This window comes from Podarcis vaucheri (assembly GCF_965113315.1).
Source record: "Podarcis vaucheri genome assembly, chromosome: 13".
Classification (NCBI taxonomy): domain Eukaryota; kingdom Metazoa; phylum Chordata; class Lepidosauria; order Squamata; family Lacertidae; genus Podarcis; species Podarcis vaucheri.
The window spans coordinates 27,712,711-27,723,558 of record NC_138751.1 but is presented as its reverse complement, the minus strand read 5'-3'; the positions used below and the strand labels follow the sequence as shown (position 1 = coordinate 27,723,558).

At 40.5% G+C, this 10,848-nt stretch overlaps 1 pseudogene across 1 annotated transcript; it reads left to right on the top strand.

Annotated features, from left to right (window-relative positions):
• Positions 1-7,722: 7,722 nt before the first annotated feature.
• Positions 7,723-8,676, top strand: LOC309517533 (olfactory receptor 11A1-like; annotated as a pseudogene). The gene has a single exon. The product of its transcript is annotated as an olfactory receptor 11A1-like (transcript).
• Positions 8,677-10,848: the final 2,172 nt, after the last annotated feature.

Below are 10,848 nucleotides of genomic sequence, written 5' to 3'. Positions count from 1 at the left end.
AAGATGGGCTGCAAATTTCACAGCACCATTTATTTATTGGTAATATTCCCCACATACTTCTCTGCTTAGATGCAGCTCTCTGGAGTAGTTTCAGCAATAAGGCTCACTTAGTTGGTGTGGGGGGATTATGATGTAAAATATTTATTAAGCATTTCCATACCAGCCCATCATGGGTGGTATAAATAATAAAGATAATTCATGTGGTAAAATAGATTCTCCCACTAAAATCTCTGAAGCACTTTGGTCAAGAAAGCTGCTTACTTCTGCATCTTGACTGTCTGCTGGGACTGCTCAGAAAAATAATTTTGGATTTTTTAAAAAATAAAAATCTATGTCCTTAAGAAATGTGTCTTAGTTTATTACAACTAATGCAATTGCATGTTTTCTTTATGTCAGGAGTGGGGAACATTTTACGACTGATGGCCTCTTTCCTTCTGAGCAGAGTTCATTCTGGGGAAGGGCAGTAGTAAAAATGGGCCAAGCAATCAATATAAATTTTTACTTTCCTCAGTAGGTTTATTTCTACACACTGGAAGAGGAAGACAGTATAGAGTTACAACAGGGGTTTGCAGGAGGTTACAGCTCAAAGGTAGATGGGAAAGTTGAGAAATAATAGCTGACCGACATGTTGTCATTAGAAAAAATTCTAGACCCACCATCTTCCAGAACATGGCGAGCCTTAAAAGTAGGAAAGCAAAGAGGTCAAAGACTGAGGGCACTTAGTGGCACCTGTAAAGGAGGAGATAATGACGACAAATGAGGAAGTGGGAGAGACGGGGTGTGTGTGGAGATTCACTCGGAACAATGGCATTATCCCAGAGTCTGGGTTCTATAGCCTCTCTCTGTAGAATTTTTTTAATAAAAAAGGACTGTAAGAAACTTTTCCTTGTCTTTATACTTTCCTGGGCAACCAGGATGACAGCATCCTGACAGACACAGACCTCTTTTCGCTTCATCCATGAAAACAAACGGGATTATCAGAGCTCAAGGACACATTCCAGTCATCTGAAAACACTCACTGAGGTTTCTAAGCAGGGTCAGTGAGAGGAAGGTGGCCTGGAAAGAGATGTGTGTGGCCAATGAGGTGGTGTGGTATTTGGGGAGTCCCAAGATCCAAACGGAGAAACTTGGAGGGACACATTTGGCTCCTAGACATGAAGTTCCCCACCACTTTCCTACACTGTATGCTCTCCTAATGTACATTGCGTGGCTTTCTTTCCCAGTTTCTTCCCAATGTGTTGACTTTCTTCCCAAACTACATGACAATACATTTAAAAACATTTATCTGAGCTTTAAAACAACCCCTCTCAAAACATTATAATAATTCTAAGAGGTAGGAGCAGATAAAAAGAGGGATGGAGGAGGAATCAACCTTTCTCAAATTCAAAGGAGACACAGTTGATCCAAACAGGATGGATCACAATATGGAACAGATCAGTAGGTCATTCAGAATCTGTGGAATAGTGGATGACTTTACCAGGTGGCTCAGTGGTTTTCTCACTGCCTTCATCCTTAACCCCTTTCCCCTTTAACACTTTTAAATAAGAATATCTATCTGTCCACAGATCTATCTGGGCAGCCATCACATGGTGGTCCTTGCAGTCACACACTTACTCATAGAGCAATCACCCTGAGAGCAATGAGATTTGACGACATTATGTCACTCTCAGGGGGAATTGTGTGGCGAAAACATGGCTGCCCCATGTAAACACTGGTGGCAGATATATTTTTCCTAGTCCCATGCCCTCTGAAAACAGGGATGGACCAGAGTTCAGGGGGTCTATCCATGCCTAGGTAAGAAACAATAATAATGCCAAAAACATATTCCGCTCAGTATAAATATTAAGATCCCATACATGAATATTTCTAACTAAAACCATTTTATGTATTTGGATATCCAGTCAAATCTTCTTTAAGGTTGGAGGTGAAACACTATTGTGTGGCCCATTTACAGTTTAATAGGAAAAATATATTCCATTTGCCACTTGCTATACTTTCCCCCAAAATACATTTCCCCCCATTTCTGGAAGGGAGACAAAAGGTACAAGTGGAAGTGGCAGTGGCAGTAGTTGGTTGCGGGTCTAGTGGTGTAAACTCCAGTGTGAGATGCTTGTCCTCAAGGAGCACTGTGCTCCAATTGGGGCCTCTATATTAAGCTGGAGACACACCCATCTCTGAGGGATCCTTTTTGCAATATTCTCCCCAGTTCGTACATTATAATCTCTGTATAAATCAGACATTTTGAACTCCCAGAATTAATTACCTGGAGATTTAAAACCTAGCCCTCAGAAGTACTAGGCTTTGGGCAATGTAGAAATCCCATGGAACGGTAAAAAACCTTGGTATCTCTCTTGGGTTTAGGAGGCTGGTTGCATCATTCATACAGTTCAGAAAGCCAGCAAATTAGAAGCCACTCTCCCAGGATCATTTCCTTTAAGTGCTTATGAGAAGCTATTTTATGAACACGCATTCACCATAGGTAAGAATATGTCAGTTTCTTTATAAAGGATTTGTAGAAATGGTGCTAATGAATCCTGGGACATCTGTGATTGTGACAGTGACTTACTACAGGTAAGTTCTAGAACACTGCTATTCTAGGCAGCATTGTACCATCTTTCAATGCCCCCTTTGACTTTAAGGCAAACAAACTCATTAATTCAACTCATTAATTTTTAAATTGACTGTCAGTAAAAAAAAAGTGCAGTCTATGCTCTCAAGCTAATGTAGTTTACTGTGTTGCTCTCCTCCCTTTTTATTCCAATGAAAGAGGTTGAGATTATTTTTTTGACAAAATATGCCACATCATCATATAGAGAGCATGAATGACGAAGATTTATCATGAACATTCAGCTCTTAAACGCAATCATGATTTAACTAAGACCCAATGATTTATATGGGAATGAAGTCCCACTAATATTGAAATATATCCAACTAAGTCATTCCCTCAGTAGATCCATTGGAATGGGCATAACCAAGTCCAGGGGTCTGCAACCTGCGGCTCCAGAGCCGCATGTGGCTCTTTTACATCTTTGCTGCAGCTCCGGGGTGGATACTAGCGAGGGGAGGAGGCACATTGTGCGCCCCGACACTCCTCACTGTGGCGGGCGCTGTACTGGCTGTGACGTCGCATGGGGGCGGTGCGTGCGTTAGTCACGCACCGTCCCGACGTCACCTTCCCGTCCGCTGTCAGATCGTGGCTCCGGAGATATATTTGTTTTAAATGTCGCAATGGTTTTGCGGCTCCCAGTTGTTTTTTTCTTTGGAAACGGGTCCAAGTGGCTCTTTTTGTCTTAAAGGTCTTCTTCTTGTTGTTTATACCTGCACTTTTCCTTGTCTTTTGTTGGTCTCTTTCTTAATTTCTTTCCTTTCTCATTGAGGAGTAGGTCTCTGGGAGGTTCCAACCCAAAATTATCTCTGCCTCCCTTCATCAAACCAGCCCATTCCCCACAGTCCCACTCCCCACAGTCATCAATGTAATCCATAAAATATTTAAGAGCATATTTCAAAGTCTCTCCAAAGTTAAGAACCTCTTCAGCTCCAGACTCCCCCTGGCCCACTCCAACTTCAATCTTCAAAAACAGCGGCTTATGCTCCTGTAGGGCCTCATGTCTCTCCATTTGTATTATTTGAGGTGCAACCGCAACCTCCTCCATTATCTTCTGCACTTGCCCAATCAATACAGGTTCCTGATTTGGTCCCTGAATGGTTTCTGTATCAATATTCCCTGTTTGTCCACAGTTATTGACCACAACAGTCATCAAATCTATTTTCTCATTCATCAAATCCACCTTCTCATGCATCTGTTCCAACAAAGCACTTGTCTTGCATAAAGCAAGCACCAAAACTTCCTCCCAGCTCATATTTAGTCAAGGTCAAAAAGACTGGTCCCACAATCTTAATCTCACAGCTGTAGAGTCCTCAAGTAGACTGCAGCAACAATTTAGCAAGCTCCCTCTAGAGGAGACAATTTCTATTTGTATCCATCTTTTTAAGGCAAGTCCAACAAAAGAAAATTACTTTCATTTTTCAGATATTTTGTTTCTTTAGAATGCAAAAGGCAACATTGGAATCAGTTTATTTCTCTTCTTTAGCTATCTGTCAAAGTATTCCATTCACAGTCAATAGACCTCTCCAACAATTTCTGTCTCTGACACCCCATTCCCAGGTTAGAGACGGTGGAAACTTATCTTTCTTCACTCCCTCTCCTGCAGGCATTAAACAAAATTCCCCCCCTTTTCTCCTGCTTCCAAGGGGGTTTCAGTAGTTATAAATGAAGGAAATTTAAACTTTTTTAATGACTTTCCAGGCTTTAGCTTACAAGGTTTTTGCTTCAGTCTATGTACAAAAAGCGGAATGCGGACTTCCTGTTTTGAACCTTCCCGCTTCGATGCCAAATTAAGATATTTCTTGATCCAATTTTCCGTTTCTACTCACGGGTACTTATTTTAAATCCAATTGTCCACAGGAAAAAGTTAGCGCTCTCCGGCAATGGCTATGCAGCTTCACTCCGTGAAAGTAGCAATCAGTTCGCAGCACCGCGCCACTCACCCCACTTAATTACATTTCTTAGCAAGTGTTGTGGGTGGCACCCATTTTGGTCACTTCTCTTCACCCTTCCCTTGTTGATTTTTTTTTTTTAAAGGATCTGGGTCAAAGTTGGATATACAGTCATACCTTGGAAGCCAAATGGAATCTGCTCCGGAAGTCCATTGGACTTCCAAAATGTTTGACTTCCAAGGCACAGCTTCTGATTGACTGCAGGAGCTTCCTGCAGCCAATTGGAAGCTGCAGAATCCCTGCCGGATGTTCAGCTTCCGAAAGAACATTTTCAAACTGGAACACTCACTTCTGGGTTTGTGGCATTCGGGAGCCAAAACGTTCGACTGCTAAGGCTTTTGTCAACCAAGGTACGACTGTAGTAGAATTAACATGAGCACTGAAAAGCAAATAAAGCTAAAACAGGAAGTGGGAATGAGTGTCACTCTTCCAACTTCCTCCTACAGCTGTATGTACTTTGCAAGTGGGAAAGGAAAAAAAAGCCACCCCCAAATCACCTCACAACAAAGGGGGAAGTAAATGGAACACGATTATTCTCATTATTGAACGCAAGCTCTATTGGACACAAGCTATGCTCATTTTTCCATGCCAGAAAATTGGAGAACCAATTTAAAAAGACAAAATAAATCAGACTTATTAGGAAGTTGGGGGGGACAATGGAAATTTATATAGTTAATAACAAAAAAAGCAAGAGAAAATATTTAGGAGTGCAAAATAAATGAAACACAGTAACCTGTGATATTTCCACATGTGTGTCCCTCCCCCATTGCTGACTTTTGAGGCTGGTTGTCCAGCTACTGTGGAATTTTGAATGTTTGCCCAGGAGAAACGTGGTAGCAGCAAAATATTATACTGTCTGTGAATGGGACTCTCTGGACTTCCATGTGCGTTAGCTGAAGATGATTGATGCTTTGTACAATAGGGCGGTTCACAAAAAAAACTTTTTTAAAAAATATGCCTGCTCCAAAGGTCTTATCCTACTACACTAGGGATTACATAGCTATTTCTGAAATTTTATGCATATCAGTTAATATCTTGACCCTGCTCCACTGAGTTGAAATTTCAGCCTTCACAACATAGGAAAACGGCCAAGTAAACAGTTTTTTCGTGGAGGCTTTGGAGCAGGCATTTTTCTTTTAAAAGTTTTTTTATGAACTGCCCTATTGTACAACGGAGAATATCCAATGGAGAAAGAAGTAATGTAGTTTGGGTTTAGGAGGCTCGCTGCATTATTAATCAGCAGCAACTCTCCCAGGATCATTTCTTTTAAATGCTTATGTAGAGCTGTTTCAAGATCACTCTTTCTTCATAGCTCAGAAGACTTCAGTTTCTTAGCATGAATCTGGACAAATGATGCTACAGACACTTAGGATATCCTTGAATATAACAAAGATTTGCTGCAGGTAATAATAATAATATTATTATAATAATTTATTATTTATACCCTGCCCATTTGGCTGGGTTTCCACAGCCACTTTGGGCGGCTTCCAACCGAATATTAAAAACAATACAGCATCAGACATTAAAAACGTCCCTAAACAGTTCAGACAACCTTCAGTTGTCTTTTAAAAATAAAATAGTTGTTTATTGCCTTGACATCTGCTAGGGAGAAGGCCCTTTGCCTGGTTCCCTGTAACTTGGCTTCTCGCAGTGAGGGAACTGCCAGAAGGCCCTTGGTGCTGGACCTCAGTGTCCGGGTAGAATGATGGGGGTGGAGACGCTCCTTCAGATATACTGGACCAAGGCCGTTTAGGGCTTTAAAGGTCAGCACCAACACTTTGAATTGTGCTAGGAAACGTACTGGGAGCCAATGAAGATTTTTCAGGACCGGTGTTAAATGGTCTCGGCGGCCACTCCCTGTCACCAGTCTAGAGATAACTAGAGTATGCACCACTCTGGCAAGTTATCGAACACTGCTATTCTCTGCAGAGTGATGCCATTTTTAAAACTCTTGTATGTCTTTGGGACACATCAGTTCATTAATTCAAGGATATTTGAATGAACCTCAGTAGCAGATATGGAGTCTAGCTCTGAGGTGAAGGCACTCTACTAACATGTTTTCATATCTCAGTCCAATCGTCTCTCCTCCTCCCAATTTAGAAAAATGGAGCTCATTTTTGGCAAAATATTTCATGTCCTATTGAGAGCTTGAATAATGTAGACTCATAATAAAAACTAAATGTATATCTTTTGGTTGCATTCATGATGCTTTTGTTATATTGGATTTGATCTAGACCAGGAGTAGGGAAACTTTTTCATTCACATTTTATTTTGGGCAACGATGTAGCGGTCTAGAAGCAAAAAGCATCATCAGGGTTTAAGCACACATTTGAATCAGAAAGAAAGGGTAAAGGAGGGTGTCAAGAAGGACTGGCCATGGATGCTAGTCATTAAGGCAAAATGGGGTGGTGTCCTCCCACCTGCACAAACTCTTCCCCCTTCCATTCCGTCAACTCCTAACTACAATGCAATTGCTTCAAGTCCACTATCTGCTTCTGCCTCCTGCTAGCTGCTGCACACAAAGTTCAGAACTCTTTATCTCTGTGGCTCACAGCTCTCCCTCTGCACATCCTGCAAGGTGGATGGGTGTTTCTTTCCACAACAGACTCTCTGAGGTAGAGGAGGGACACTGCCTAGAAACATTGTGATTAGCTTGGGGTGGGGGTAACTGAACAGGCACAACATTTCCTAGTTCACTCTAGCATTGCTAATGGCCACCCCTAGCCAATCCCATTGCTTGCCTCTGCCAGCACATAAGCAATGAACCCACCCTAGGAGAAGATGCGAGAGCGGCAGCATGGCCTCTGTTGTGAATTTGGGAAAGCAGTTATTATACATCAAAGGATATGTAAATAACAAAAAATTCAAAATAATGTACATATCTATTTGGGGGTAATGGGCTCATGTCAAACCAACCAAACAACTTTATGCTGGAGAAAAATAGAAAAAAAACATTTCTAGCAACCATCTGTGCCATGCTAGGGATCAAATAGACTGAAATAAATCCATTTCATTGTTCACTTTTGATGGATTTGACTGACATCCCTGTTGCGTTTACAAGAAAATTGCATGCACAAAATATAATTCATGGTACTCCTACATTAAAATGTCTGTATTTCAGATTATATTTTATAGTTGATGTCTCATTTGTTTGACACAAGACCCATGTTGGATAGAGAAGAAGAAAACCAGACAGCCACAATAGAATTCATTCTCTTGGGATTTGGGAATCTCCCTGAACTGCAGCCTCTTCTTTTTGTCCTCTTCCTGATTGTTTTTATTATGTCACTAACTGGGAACCTCCTGATTGTTTTGCTCATTGTGGCTGATCAGCAACTTCACACTCCCATGTACTTCTTCCTGGGAAATTTATCTGGCATGGAGACTTGCTACAGCTTGATTATCTTACCCAAAATGTTGGCCAATTTGATAATTGGAGAGAGAACCATTTCTGTTCGTGGGTGCATAGCCCAATTTTATTTCTTTGGTTTGTGTGCTGGTATAGAAACCTATCTCCTGGCAGCAATGTCCTATGACCGCTATCTGGCTATATGTAGACCTTTACACTACAGCACCATTATGCGTTGAAGGTTCTGTGTTCACCTCATGGCTGCAACATGGATTAATTCTTTGCTGGCTAACTTCATTGTGATCATCATGATGGCTCAGCTATCCTTCTGTGGTCCCAATGTCATAGATCATTACTTTTGTGACTTCATCCCGATTGTAAAACTGTCCTGCAGTGACACAAGCATGGTTGAAATCACCGCCCTTTTCTTTAATTTCAATTTTAATGTTGCCCCATTCTTATTGACTCTCACATCCTATGTTTGCATCATTGCCACCATCCTAAAGATCCCATCCACCACTGGAAGGAAAAAGGCCTTCTCCACCTGCTCCTCTCATCTAATTGTGGTTTGCATATTTTATGGCACTTTAATCATTGTCTACATGTTGCCAGACTCCCCAACTCTAAGAGGTCTGAATAAAGTCTTCTCCATTTTCTATACCATCTTGAATCCTTTGGTCAATCCTCTCATCTACAGCTTGAGAAACCAAGAAGTTCACAAAGCCCTAAGACGAGTTTGGAAGAAATTGAACATCTTTTGCAAGGCATGATCTGAACTCTTTCCTTTCCATTAAGTTTATCAGCTAGTCAAAGTACTCATGTATGCAGAACCCTGGCTCCAGTGGGAACTTTCTTCTTACTGTGAATAGTGTGTGTGTGTGTGTGTGTGTGTGTGTGTGAGTGAGAGAGAGAGAGAGAGAGAGAGAGAATTATAATTAGGATCACATCATCCTATAGTCCTGATTTTCTGTTCTCCATTTTCCCCTGTGGCTAGCTATTTGTTAAAGAATAATCAACTACTCAACAAAAGCAAATTATGTAATAAACATCAGATCTAGGTTTGCTGTTAGTTTTATTTAGGGGTTGTGTTTTTTAAAAAATATTTTCTTTATCACAGAAATGCACACTCAAGTCATATCCCTGTTTGTCTATATGTACTCCCATCTTTTGCAGTCTTTTTAATGGGCTGAATCCAACCAAGTTGGATAGATCCACTGAAATTAATGGATGTAAGTCTGTCAGATTCATTCATTTTAATATATTTCTTTTCAGAACTAATGTTGGATACAAGGCCATGTTTTTTGTCATGATCATTTTCTTTCAGGAACTGGTGTTCCTGATGTTTCCAATTCTGCAGTTTCTTGAGCTGTTCTGTGACTTGGGGTTCATTGATCAATTAGATAAAAATGAATGGGAAGTCATCAGTCTCAAGAAGAAGGAAAAGGTGGTAACCCCCAGGTATATAGGAAAAGAATAAGAGTTCTCAACCTGGTCTATCAACCACTGCTGCAGCTTCCTTCTGTAGTCTGTTGTGTGTGTGTGTGTGTCTTACCTCTTTCCTATATGCGGCACACAACCATGACTTAGGTGGCCCATATACCCTCCAAAGTTCTCTGCTTCATGCCTTACTAACTTCTGAGTTCCATTGGACTGGGACGAGAATATGGCAGAGAGACTTCTCAGTTATGTCCAAGCTTTAAAATTCCTTCCCTGGGGAAGTTCATTCTTTCCTCCGCTACTTGGCCTTCCAGTGTTATATAATGGCTTTTCTTACCTACAAGACATTTGATATGCCAAGTTGTTGTCCTAGTTTATCAGCTTCAGTGATAGTGTCTGCCATCTTTTCTCTTGCATATTGATGTTTTACAGAAATGAGTTTTTAGGGTTCATTATGGTGTGAGCATTGTTGTTGTTGTTTGAATGACAAGCTAACCATGTTTCTAATTCCCTTCATTGATTTTTTCCCTTTTATCCCTTCACTGATTTTTTTAAAATCAAGCTGCTGTATTCATGGATGTGATTCTTTTTATTAATATTATTATATCTTTTATTGAAATTGATCTTTTATATTATATTATATGTATGTATATATATATTATATTTATCTTTTATATTATGATGTCTTTTATTAAAATTGATTATTTGTGTTTGCTTGTCTTGGATGTGTTTCTCTGGAAAGACAGGATATAAATTTGTTAAACAACAATAAAGAAACAATAGCCTCTCTCTGCTCCCAGAACCTCCTGTCCAATACAAGACTCCCTCTCCATTTGTATTTTTTGCTGCTTCGATTCCCATACCAGCTACCAACAATATCCTCATCTTCCTGCCCTACCTTGGTTCACATAGTACAAACTGATGCCCATCTATAATACCTGTACATAGCAGCTGAATTTTAAAGGGAGCAGCTAATGAGATGCAAGTGAGAGAAGTGACCGCTAGGAGGAGCAGAAGGCAATTTGTGCCTAAGACTTAAAGGTAGATAAAAAGACACAGAGATCCAAAGTGCATCAAACTCTGGAGTGCAGGAAAAAGGTGACTGCAGTCTGATGGAGGAGCAATTAATATCGGGATTTCCTTTGGGTTTAGAAGGTTGGTTGCATCATAAATGATTTCCACACAACCAGAAAATCAGAAGCACGTCCCCAGACTCGCTTCTTTTAAGCTATTGAAAGAAGCCTCTTCAGAGGCACTCATTTTGCAGCTGAGACAATGAAGTTACAGCTCATTGTTTTTCAACACAAATTCAGAGAAATCCTCTGCTACCTGTACTGATCCTGGTACTAATCACTGAATGCAGATACATAAGGGAAGGCAAGTACTAAATCCGCACACTTTATATTCATCATCTTTCAAAACCCTGACTAACATTAAGAACCAAAATCCAAGAATATTGGAAAAGATAGCAGAAGTGGAATGTGGCTCCTGTTGTTAATTTTTGG